Source organism: Nasonia vitripennis (assembly GCF_009193385.2).
Source record: "Nasonia vitripennis strain AsymCx chromosome 3 unlocalized genomic scaffold, Nvit_psr_1.1 chr3_random0007, whole genome shotgun sequence".
Lineage (NCBI taxonomy): Eukaryota > Metazoa > Arthropoda > Insecta > Hymenoptera > Pteromalidae > Nasonia > Nasonia vitripennis.
Window position 1 is genome coordinate 3381243 of NW_022279626.1, and position 13029 is coordinate 3394271.

Consider the following 13029-nt stretch of genomic DNA (forward strand, 5'->3'; position numbering starts at 1 on the left):
GAGCAATATTTTTGTGCGCGAGTTGAGGCGCTGGCAATACGGCCAGTTTCTTATACTTGCGGTTTTAAATCAAATTAAATTTTCAAATGTAACATTAAAACGTAGAGAACAATAAAATTATATGTCTCTCATATAAATATATATTTTAAATTTTTTTTTATTTTAATATCTGTGTAGTACGACTTCAGAGGCAATACGTCCTCTGAAGGTCAACTATACAAAACTTTTGTTAAACGGAACACTCTAGAGACATTACGTCTCAGGAGAGAGCTCCGATTAAGACGAGTAGCTTAAACAGTAATACAGCTGTTTGAGTGAAAATATTTTTCAAACGAATGAAAATATAATTCTCTTTTGAGGTATATTAGTTTTGACTACAATACGTTAGTTAACGACGAAATACTAACAATCGCTTATACTATAAAATTTTTGTCTCTGAAGAAAATTCTAGATAAGGAGAGTAACCTAAACAGTAATATATCTGTTTAAGTGAAAAACTTAAAATAAAATTCAAATACAAAATTTACTTCTAGCTATATTAGTCTTCGCTACAACACGTTAGCCAAGTACAAAATACTAACAACGCATAAGTCAAATAATAAGAAGAAATTCAAATACCACGACATCCCGGACCACAAAAATAATAATTTTCAAACTTTATGTATATAAAAAATCTATCACGCAAAAGAGCAAAGACTACGTAGAGTTTAAAAACTATGGTTCTTAAGAAAAAGTGCCATTTACAATTCATGCTGATTGTGAATTTTTATTAAAACCACTTGAAAGTAAAGACAGCAGTGAGAGCAATACAACGCCTATGCAAAAGCATGAAATTTATAGCATTGGCTATTATTTTAAGTGTGCTTACGATGATACTCTATCTGTATACAGATCTTACAGGGGTGTTGAAGCCGCTCGCTGTTTTGCTGAAGAGCTGCGAATTATTGAATGAGTGTCACCGATTTATATAAAAATGTGATACCTATGACTCCTCTCACGTCGGACGAAATAATCAGTTATAATACTGCTACTGTCTGTCATATTTGTGAAAAACCATTTTTGGATAGTAATGTAAAAGTTCAATATCATTGTCACCTTTCAGGAAAACATCGTGAAGCTGCACATGCTGGTTGCAATCTCAATTATCAAGATTCTAGAATTAAACCTGTAATATTTCACAACGTAAGTGGTTATGATGCTTATTTTATAATCCAGACGTATCGAATCATTTTCCCGGGCGGGTCTATTTACTTCCTATAACAAAAGAGAAGTATATTTTGTTTACGAAGAGTGTGGAGAATAGTGATATTAAAATCAAATTCATTGATTCTTTTCGTTTCATGCCTTCATCGATCGAAAAATTATCCTCATATCTCGAAGAATATAAGATCGTCGATAGAGAATTTTCAAGCTTAGAAAAAAAAAATTAATCTGCTGACGAGAAAAAGTGTACTCCCATATGAGTACATTACTTCGTGGGATAAAATGGATGAAACGACTTTACCTGATCTAGACAAATTTTTCAGTACGCTCAATGATTCTGGAATAAGCATGGAAGACTATGAACATGCGCAAAATGTATGGCTTTCGTTTAACATACAGACATTGGGTGAATATTCTGATTTATACATGAAAACTGATATATTATTACTCGCAGATGTTTTTGAAAATTTTCGAGAACATAGTATAAAGGCGTATGGCTTAGATCCTGCACATTATTATACTACACCAGGATTTTCTTAGGATGCTATGCTTAAACATTCAGGTATTAGATTAAAACTATTGACAGACATTAACATGGTTTTATTCATAGAGCGAGGTATTCGAGGAGGTTTAAGTCAATGCTGACATCGATATGCGACTGATAACAATAAATATATGCTGCAGGATTATAAGACTGATGAAGAAACCAGTTTTTTAATTTACTTAGATGCTAACAATCTTAACGGTTATGGAGAATCGCAGTATCTTCCATACGATGACTTTGAGTGGATAACTGATTGCGACAATTTCGGTTTTTTCTCAGTAGCAGATAATGCTCCAAACGGTTACATTTTAGAAGTGGATTTAGAGTATCCTTATGAATTGCACGATGAGCACAATGATTTACCCATCTGTCCAGAGCATCTAACACCTCCTGGATCTAAGCAAAAAAAAAACTATTGGCTACACTTCAGCCTAAGAAAAATTATGTCATCGATTATAGAGCTTTGAAACAAGTCATTGCTCATGGCCTTCATCTGAGTAAAATACATCGAGTTTTAAAATTCAAGCAATCTCCATGGTTAAAGTCTTCCAAAGACTTGAATAGCTCGATGAGAGCACAAGCTAAAAATGAATTTGAAAACATTTTTAAAATTAATGAATAATGCAGTATATGGAAAGACAATGGAAAATGTGCGGAAAAGAGTGAACGTCAAGCTTCTAACAAAATGGGATGGAAGATATATGGAGCCCAGGCAAAATCAAGGGAATTAAGGGTTCCGTTGTAAAAAAGAGCATTAAATTCGACAATTATGTAGATTGTCTTGGAAACACATGCATCAAACATCGAAAACAGCACGTTATACGTTCACGACTGCATAATGTGGAAACCATAAGACAGAACAAAATCGCTCTAAGTCCATACGACGATAAAAGACGGAATCAATACGATAATATACAGCCTTTAGCATGGGGTTATTATACGATGAAAGGTACGTAAGTATTATTTATCAGATCAGTTTAATTATTTTTATTTCCTAGTTTTTTAAACATGCATAACATTTAATTTCAGAAGCGTGAGAAGCAAAGAGGAGAAAAAACGCGTACATTTTCGGATGATGTCACAGTTCATCCGATGTATGCATGGAAATTTGCCCATTATAAGGCTCGTTGTGGAGAGTGGGAACAAGCTGCCCGTGATCAAGAACGTTCCAAAATGAGGATTGAGAAAACACATGCGATTCTTTTTCCAGTACTCTTACGAAAATGTAAAGAAATTGGTATACAAATAAATAAATAAGCAAGAAAATTTTTATTAATTTTTTTTTATTTTACTTATATCCATGGTTACACGTCATTTTTGTTTATCCAACTATTATGAGAGTTATCAAAACCAAGCCATTTAACATATAACTTATTTCCACGTTTCTTTAAAACTTTTTCACTAATGATGTGAAACTACTCCATTAGCACCTTTATATGATTCGAACATTATTCAGTCACTTAATAAGAGACAACGTGATATTTTTAACGAGGTTATAAAAGCAATACATTCTAATGAAAAAAAAAGGTTATTTACACAATATATTAATTTCATATCTTAATTATTATCAAATTTCAGTTATATCTGTAGCTTGGACTGGTATAGCCGCAAATTTGTTACATGGAGGGAAAACAGTTCATTCAACATTTAAATTACCATTAAATTTATCAGAATTATCAACAAGTAATGTAAGTCCTAATTCAAATTATGGAAAATTTCTAAAAACAATATAATTGTTTAAATATGCGTTTGATGCTATTGATAAATTATTTAAAGATTTGCATAATTTAGTAGAACCATTTTGAGAAATAGTAGTCGTATTATCAGGAGATTTCCGTCAAATATTACTTGTTGTACGACGTGGAAGTCGAGCTCAAATTCTAGGAACATGTGTCAAAAAAGTTCAATATTGTGAAATGCTCGTTTTCTTTCGCATTTTCAATATATGAAAAACAAATACGGTTAGTTATTATAAAATAAATTAATAGATACCCTTTCCACTAGAATGCAGTGTATAATAAGATATAGAAAATTCAATAATTAATCGAATAAATAAGAATAAGGAACGACAACGTAAGGCAAAGTAAACATGAAAATATAATTAAATTCGAAGTAAAATCAGTAAGGAAAATCAATAATAATAGTAAATTCACGTAAAACAATCAGGATAAAATAAAACACCGATACGCACGCACGCATTGCGGCTCTACAGCGGAGGCGTAAGACGAAGCGAAGCACACCGATATGCATGCACACATTATGCACGCACACATCACGACTCCACGGCGGGAACACAGCAGACGCAAGTAGAAAAGACAAGAAGCCTACTGTACATCATGGACCGCGCATACCCGAAAGCGATGCACGTGCAATGAAGGGGAAACCCACGGAGCGCGCAGCGCTATCGGAAGGTGACACATAAGTCACGCGCGCTGGTAGCTCGAGGAGCCGCCAAAGAGGACACCGCTCAAGTCGGCTCTGCAACGTCACATGCATTAAAAGCTCCAAATAAGGCAAGGAGCTGCATCTAGGCCTCCTAATTGGCCAAACACCCACTTCGCCGAGGAGGCGAAAAATCGGAGATCGCCTCTACTACGAGAGCATAAAAGAGCCTAGCAACAGGTCCTCATGTTCTCAGTCGAAAATCTGCTTCGAACATTATCGCCACGCGCAAGCTCTGCCCGATTTCGCCCGGTACAGAGTCCGCTACTTAAAATATTTTTCAACGGTTCGAACACTTAGAATCTTCTCGACGGTTTAAAAACTTAGAAAAATTTCAATCGCGCTAGCATACTTACTTCGTTGTTCATCATTCTTGACAAACCGAAATAATTAACAAAACGTTAGATAGTTGCGAGCGAGTGTTATTTTTAAGTTGTTTAGAATTGATTAAAAAAAGAAAGAACGAAATCGCGAGTGTACTTTAAACCTGGAAACTCCTAATTCCTTGCAAACCAATCCGCCCTCGCGTTCACTCCGCTTTGAAAGCTGAGCCAAAACTGCTGAGAGGACGTGCTGGGAGCAAGCGGTTTAGCAGCAGAAAATACAGAAAGATAGGTGACACATTATTAAACAGACTGCACGCCTCTATTGCGCATCACTTCTCTCTTACTCTCTTTCTCTTTGCGTTTCATAAGAAGTTAATAACTTATATAGAAGAAATATTAGTCCGCGATACAACCATAACGATAGGAGTGACGTCTTATTTCGCCAACTGTCAAGGGAGAATTAATTTAAATTATTCACCTCAGTGCAGGATTCCTAATTAAAAATATACAAGGGCGATATTAGTTTCAAAAGACTTTCCGGCAGCTACTAGAGGCTGTTCTAGTAGCTGCCGCAAAGAGGTCGCAAAGGTAGTTAGGCACCAAGGGTGCTAAGACTTGGCATTCAAAGCTTTGTCGTCCTTCGTACTCATAAAGCAAACCAACCCGTAGAGTTACTGCCCGATAATAACTTTCAATAGTTTAGGACATAACAATATGGAATGAATTTAAAATTATGAAATTAATTGATAATCTAAAAAAATTGACTTTTAAAATAGTAAAAGGTCAGGCGTGTTTGATATTTTCCGCAACAAAATTACAAATAAAAAAGAACTAAAATCAATCAAACAGAGTCAAGTTTATTATATTGAATCATAATAAAGCAAAAAAAAATTCTTTTGTTCAATCAAGGGCTTACTTAATTTAAAGTTAAGTTATATGATGATCCATTAGGAACAACTTTCAAGATACTTACTACGTAACTTGCTATGCCCTTTTTATTTGCTTTATAGTGTTTATATCACGTTCTAATACATCTAAAAAATTTTATAGCACAGTGTGGCTAAAATCCGCTGTTAAGTCACGCCTATCTGTGACTAAAATAGTCCTTTTTTGCACCGCGTCTATCTATACTCGCTACGCTCGTGCGCTAACGTCACTGTGCAAATAAGGACTACTTTAGTCACAAATAGGCGAGACTTGCGGACTTTAGCAGTCTGCACTATAAAATTTTATACGATACTCTTGACTTAAATGGTTCACTTTTACACGGCGCAGTTAGCACCCGAGCGTAGCGAGGTATAAAAGAAGTGTATAAAAGAACCATTTAAGTCACACGTATCGTAATATACTATTAGTTTACCAGAAAACAAAATGAAACGGGCATGGCAAGTTACGTAGTAAGTATCTAGAGAGTTGTTCCTAATGGATTATCATATAACTTAACTTTGAGTTAAGTAAGCCCTAGATTGAACAAAACAATTTTTTGCTTTATTATGATTAAATATAATAAACTTGACTTTGTTTGATTATTCTTAGTTCTTTTTTATCTGTAATTTTGTTGCGGAAAATACCAAACACGCCTAACCTTTTACTTTTTTAAAAGTCAATTTTTTTTAGAGATTTCAGTCCTTTTTGGTAAATTTTTTAGAGTATTTTATATCTGTTCAGAAATAAAATATAAGCATTTTTAGCACCTTTAGGCTATAACTTTTTTGTAACGTTTTTATCATTAACATCAAAACACTAATTTGTTCGGTCGCAAAATATTAGTTTGGTGACTATGATTGATAATGTATGTTAGAAAAATATGAATAGGTATAAATTTACGCTGTGCACGAATATTATTATTACACTCATACACCAACATCTATGAAGTGCACCACTTAGACCTTGTCATCGTCCACCCTGTACACCTAGAGACCGCACTTAAATGATTTTAATACCTAGACACCAAGAACCATCGTGCGAACTACCTAGACCTCGTCTTTGGCCACCTGGTACACCTAGACGCTGTCCTCGTATGATATATTTACCTAGACAACAAAAACTACGGGGCGCTCCACCTAGATTTCGTCATCGGCCATTCGAAAACAACCTGAACCTTGTCATTAGCTACCCTGGCAAGCTAGTTACTGTTACTGCTCCGGAACGCAGAGTATGCACCGGCAACCTCTTAATTCTAAATATCATAATACATATTTTTATATTTTCTTGAGAAAGCAATTGCCATCTGTATATAGCTGTGCGGCAAACTGTACGGTCCTAACACTTCTTGCGGCTAACTTAACGGTCCTAACACGTTTCGGGCTGATGAAAAAAACGTGATTTTAACATTTGTGGATTATTCACTCAAATATTATAAAAATAAGCAGCCTTTTCACCAATATTTTTTTTTTTAAATCATAGTTTAGCTTAGAAAACATTCTAATAAGCCAAAAAACCTTACCAACAGTAAAGATGAGTATTTCTTTTTTGGATAATGAAAAATCCGAACACCAATATAGAAGTAAATAGTGTCACGGACGCCGCGACTTCGTCTGCTTTTCAAAATCGCCTTCGTGGCGCTACCGCGCCACTTGATCTAGAAGAAATTTAATCTATGAAATTTTCGGAAATAAGATTGATCTTAATGATAAAACATTATACATATATCAAAAGTAATATTTGTACCGACTAATATTGATGTTTTAAAAATTAACGACGAAATATTAGATCAATTGAAAGGAGAAAGTCATACATATTTAAGTATTGATTCGGTAAACACAGAAAATAATGAAGATGTGTTCAATTCAATCAAGTGTCGCGGCAGCGCCACGAAGGCGAGTTTGAGAAGCAGACGAAGCCGTGGCGCTTATGACACTATTTACTTCTATATTAGTGTTCGGATTTTTCATGATACGGAAAAAATACTTATTGTTACTGCTTGTGAGTTTTTTTTGGTTCATCGGAACGTATTCTGAGCTAAACTATTATTTCCAACAAAAATATTTGTAGAAAAGCCGTTTCGTTTTGTAATAAACAAGTTTATATATCACGAATGCTCAAAACAGTATCTCTACTTTTTTCTCCAGTGTGGTAGGACCGTAAAGTTGGCCGCACAAGCTATTATGTGTAATACAGTTGGGTATCGCTTTTCCACAGATTTCTATAAGCTGCGCAGAGTAAATGTGTTTACATTGTCTGCTTGAATTTAAGGTTATGTTTTTGAATAGCTGCTGTATTGCCACTGTACAAACTTTCTGAGTGTTCGGGGTCACTGATTACGGGGCCCAGGAAGTGGATTTCGTGACTTTCCGTGCATACATGCAAATATCGTTTCGCGGTGGCCGATCATGCTCAGTGTCTAGGTGCCAAGGGTTTTCGATAACGACGCTGTCGAGATATATTGCGCGCTGTAGATTTTTGTAACCACGTATCAATATTGGCCATAAATGCGGTCTAGGGTGACCGATGACAAAGTTAGGCAGTACGCACCGTACTTCTTAGTGCAAAAATTGTTCAAATCAGTTATGTTTACTATCCAGGTACATGCGGTCGACAATGTCGCGATCGAGGTAGGACTCTCCGTAGATTTCATTGTCTAAGGGGACGGATACACCTTAAGGGGACGGATACACCTTAAATAGTCAAAAAATGAAAAATTCAATTTTTTGTTTATATTTTTTCCGAGTTGTTTAAAAAATGAATTAAACTATAAAATATATTAATGTATAATGTAAGAAATATAAAACCATGTTTATATGTGCCATATTATCAGGTATGATATTTATTCGAAGGCCAAAATTCAGAATTACCATTTTTCAGCTTCCGCAAACTTACTTAAGATTTGGGTTTCGAAGGGCACTTTTATACTAATAGATATGCTTCAAACACATATTGTTTCCTTCGAATAAATATCATACTTGATAATATTGCACATATTAACATAATTTTATGTTTCTTACATTATACCTAAATATATTTAATAGTTTAATTGATTTTTTAAAGAATTTGAGAAAAATATAAACAAAAAATTGAATCTTTCATTTTTTGACTATCTAAGGTGTATCCGTCCCCCTAAGTGTAAAAACTGATTCTATACACCAAAAGCTATATAGCGTATCACCAAGATCCTGTCATCGGCGACCTCATGCACCTGGATACAATACACGAGTGATATCGATATTCCCGTAATAAAAATTCTAGTATGCACTACCTGAACCCTATCATTATGTATTTTATTTTAAGAACAAGTTATAGGTACTTCAATAAGTTCGTTTAAAAAGACATGAAATCTCTAACAAAAAAAAAACTTAACCAAAATAAAAAGGTTAGGCTCGTTTGATGTTTTGCGTATCATCATGCATGTCAATAATTTTGTTTACAGTGTAATTACAGATTGAAAAACAACTAAGATCAATTAAGAAAAGTCAAGTTTACAATTATATTATTTTATTTATAATATGGAAAACAAAAAATGTTTATATTTAATGAAGGGGTGAATCAACTGATTGGTAATTTAAACTTAATTAATATATTGATCAATTACAAATAACTCTCAAGATATTTACTACGTAACTTGCCATGCCCCTTACATTTTGTTCATGGTACATACTTGTTCATGGAGTAGTCTTATTGTAAGTGTATATTTCTGCATATTTCATTTGTGTACATAAACTTATAAAATGCTTATTTCAATAAAAAGAAATATCTTGAGTATAAAAGTATGTATTACGAACAAAATGTAAGGGGCATGGCAAGTTACGTAGTAAGTATCTTGAGAGTTATTTGTAATTGATCTATATATTACTTAAGTTTAAATTACCAATGATTTGACTTACCCCTTAATTAAACATAATGATTTTTTGTTTTCCATATTATAAATAAAATAATATAATTGTAAACGTGACTTTTTTTAATTGATCTCAGTTGCTTTTCAATCTCTAATTTCACTGTAAACAAAATTATTGACATGCATGATGATACGCAAAACATCAAACGCGCCTAACCTTTTTACTTTGGTTAAGTTTTTTTTTTAGAGATACCAATAGGTTTGTCTATTCGTTAACACCCAATGGACTTCCTCCTCATAAATTAATATTAAAAGTTGGTGCGATTGTAATTTTATTGAAAAATTTAAATTTAGATGGTGGTGTATGCAATGACACTTGATTAATGATACAAGAATTACGATCTTATGTTGTTAAAGCTGAAATTATTACTAATGCCTCTAAAGATAAAATTATTTTAATACCCCAAATTGATTTAAGTTCTTCAATTGAAGAAGTTCCATTTATTATGGTACGAAGACAATTTCAATTTAGATTAGGATTCGCAATGACTATAAATAAATCTCAAAGTCAATCGTTTGACAATGTAGGATATTTACCGTCTTTAGTTTTTAGTTATGGTTAATTATATGTTGCTTTATCTAGAGTACGTCAAAAAAATAATTTAAAAATATTATTAGCAGAAGATTCAGTAATAACAGAAAACCAAGATGATAAAATTAATTATTTAAATGTTTCAATGATAATCTAAAAATTTATATTAAAAATGTTTATCGTGAAATTTTTGAATTAGACAATTTTTAACTAATTTCATATGACGTATCTTTTAGTATTCTTGATAATTAATATTTTATTTATTTATATACGTTAATACAGACACTTTAATTTAATTTTTCTATACCTTGTACAATTTTTAATATGGTTATGTATAAGTATGTTCTGCCTAACAATTGAACAATAAGCACCAAAGAAATAAAATAGCAGCAACCAATTTCATTGACGTTGGTAGCGCTTGTACATTATCATTTATGTAATAAACAAATTATTTAATAAACAAAATATAAGTATTTGATTATAAAAATTTTATATAGTAAGCATCAAACAAATAAAATAGCAGCAATCAATTTTATTGCCGTTGGTAGCACTTGTGCATTATAATTTATATATTTAATAAATTAAATAATAAAGTTATTTAAACATTATTAAATTAACAGTCTGAAACTATTAATATAAAAGCTACTTCTGAATCTCAAATTTAGTAGCACTCTTTTTATTATATTTACAAATTTATGGTATGGAATATGTATATAAAAATTTAAAAATAAACAATGTGCATAATATAAATTTTGAATTTTGAATTTATTAATGAGAACTAAAATGTATAAGTCGTAAATGAAATACTAAAAAACTGTAAATTTACTACAAATTTAGTAACATATTGTAACGAGTTGAGCACCACGGCTAACTCGTAGCGGTATGAGTACCGCTGCGCCGCGACGAAATAGGGTAGACTCGCGCGCGCGAAGAAAAACACGTTCAAATTCGGGAAAAGAGCGAGAGAGATAGAGAGATTGAGCGCGTGGGCTAATCATTCAGGTGCGCGCTCAGATAGCTCTCGGCCTTCAGAAAGTAAACACGCGACTTCGCTCGTAATCTCGTGTGCTGTGCTGTGGACAGCGGATCGAATTATATCTTGTGTGTGAGTGCGACGCGAAGTCCAGGTTTCCTGATCTCCCTGCTTAGCGGTCCAGCAACGTCCTAGTCCTGCAGTCTGTCCGGGATCAGGAGCGTCGGCGACGAGATCGAGAAGGTTCGTGTGACGTGCAGTGAATGTGATTGTGTGTATGCAAGTGTATATCACCCGCGCGAGGGTGATCCGGCGCGCGCGACCTTCACGGCGATATACGCGTACGAGCGCGATTATTCCAGCGTCGCGTATTATTATAATTTTTTATATTTTTGTAAACTCATGGTTTTGACGCGCTAGTGAAACATAACTTAGTCTTATTATTTTACGTGCTTTTTCGTCATTTCTAAACCTCGCTCGTTTACTTCCGATTCCTGTTCCTTCCTGCAAATACCGCCGCCTCCTATTAAAATAATGACAATTTAATTTTGATACAAATATGTGCTTTTAATGGTAGAATTTATTAAGCATTTCAACAGATTAAATAATTGAATAAACTTTACTAAATTATATTATCTTTGATATTTACAAGCAAGCTAGTTACTTCTACTGCCACGGAACGCAGAGTATGCACCAGCAACCTCTTAATTCTAAATATCACAATATATTATTATATTTTCTTAAAAAAGCAATTCCCATCTGTATATAGCTGTGCGTTCAACTTCACGGTCCTAACACTTCTTGCGGCTAACTTAACGGTCCTAACACAGTTTGGGCTGAAGAAAAAAAACGTGATTTTAGCATTTGTGGATTATACACTCACATATTATAAAAATAAGCAGTCTTTTCACTAATATTTTTGTTATAAATCATAGTTTACCTCATAAAACATTCTAATAAGCCAAAAAACCTTACCAACAGTAATGATAAGTATTTTTTTTAAAATACTTATTACTGTTGGGTGATTTACTGCTCTCGCTTCGCTCGGGCACTTTTAACCACGGGAGTAATCAACGACTTTACTCCCTTGTTGCATAATGTACTATTATACAACTGTTGTAAAAGCTTCACTGAGTACATTAATATTATGAATTTGCTTAGTATACGAAATAAATCAAATTTTTATTTAGTTTTGTCACTTTTAGTTTTTTTCTACTTCCGAAGCATGCTATGCAGGGAATTGACTCTGTTAGTCTCTGTCATGTAACCAACTATAATTACTGTCCATTAGTTATTTTATTTATTAGTTTATTAACAATTTATTAAACGTATTAAAGTCAGAAATTCTACTGTCAAAACATGCTGCGCAGGGAATTGACTCCGTTAGTTTCTATCATGTAACTATAATTACTGTTCATTAGCAATTTTAACTGTTGTAATTAATTTTAATAAAGACTAAAGGAGTAAATTCCCTACACAATAGACCGTGTTAACTCTATAACTTTATTTTAAATGCTAAAAATTCACCCTCGATTTTTCATTGGGGCGGTTATGGATAAATACTAAACGGTTTTTTCTTAGATGATTGCATACACATTCTAATTGATGAAAATCGATTAGTAATGATCATATTGTTTTTAAATGAATCAACCTAAGAAGAAAATTCATTTATATTAATAACCATAATTTTACGAATAGTTTTATATAATTTCATGACATGATCGAATTATATACAATATTTTCATGCAATGTAATTAAAAAAGAATTAACGCACCTACAAATAAAAAAAAAAAATCAAGTACATTGTATTATCACTCTAATATAATGTGCTTCTGAGAGTACCTTTTGGATGGTGTGGAAAACTTTCGACAAAAATTTTGAACTTGAAACATTTTCGAAATTTATACAGAAAGTAGTGTTACATGTGAAGAGTGCAACGAAAATGTGATGGACCCCGGGCTTGATCCGAGATCCTCTGGCTTGCAAGGCAGACGTTTTGTTGTCGCACCACGGCCGCCACCGCAATGCACTTTTCTACTCGTCTTCTTATAGTAATTAGAAACCCGTGACGTGTGTACACACGTGACAGTAGTTGTTATCATACTTTACTGTTCCGTATTTGTGGAAACTGTCATAATTTATCAGTACTGTTGTATAAATCGGTAAAAGGTGTGAAGC

The 13029-nt window shown here is 33.3% G+C and overlaps 1 protein-coding gene across 1 annotated transcript in view; it reads right to left on the reverse strand.

The window, feature by feature from the left end:
* LOC116416734 overlaps positions 1 to 13029 on the reverse strand; it is a 185108-nt gene that overhangs the window by 87588 nt on the left and 84491 nt on the right. The window lies entirely within an intron of this gene.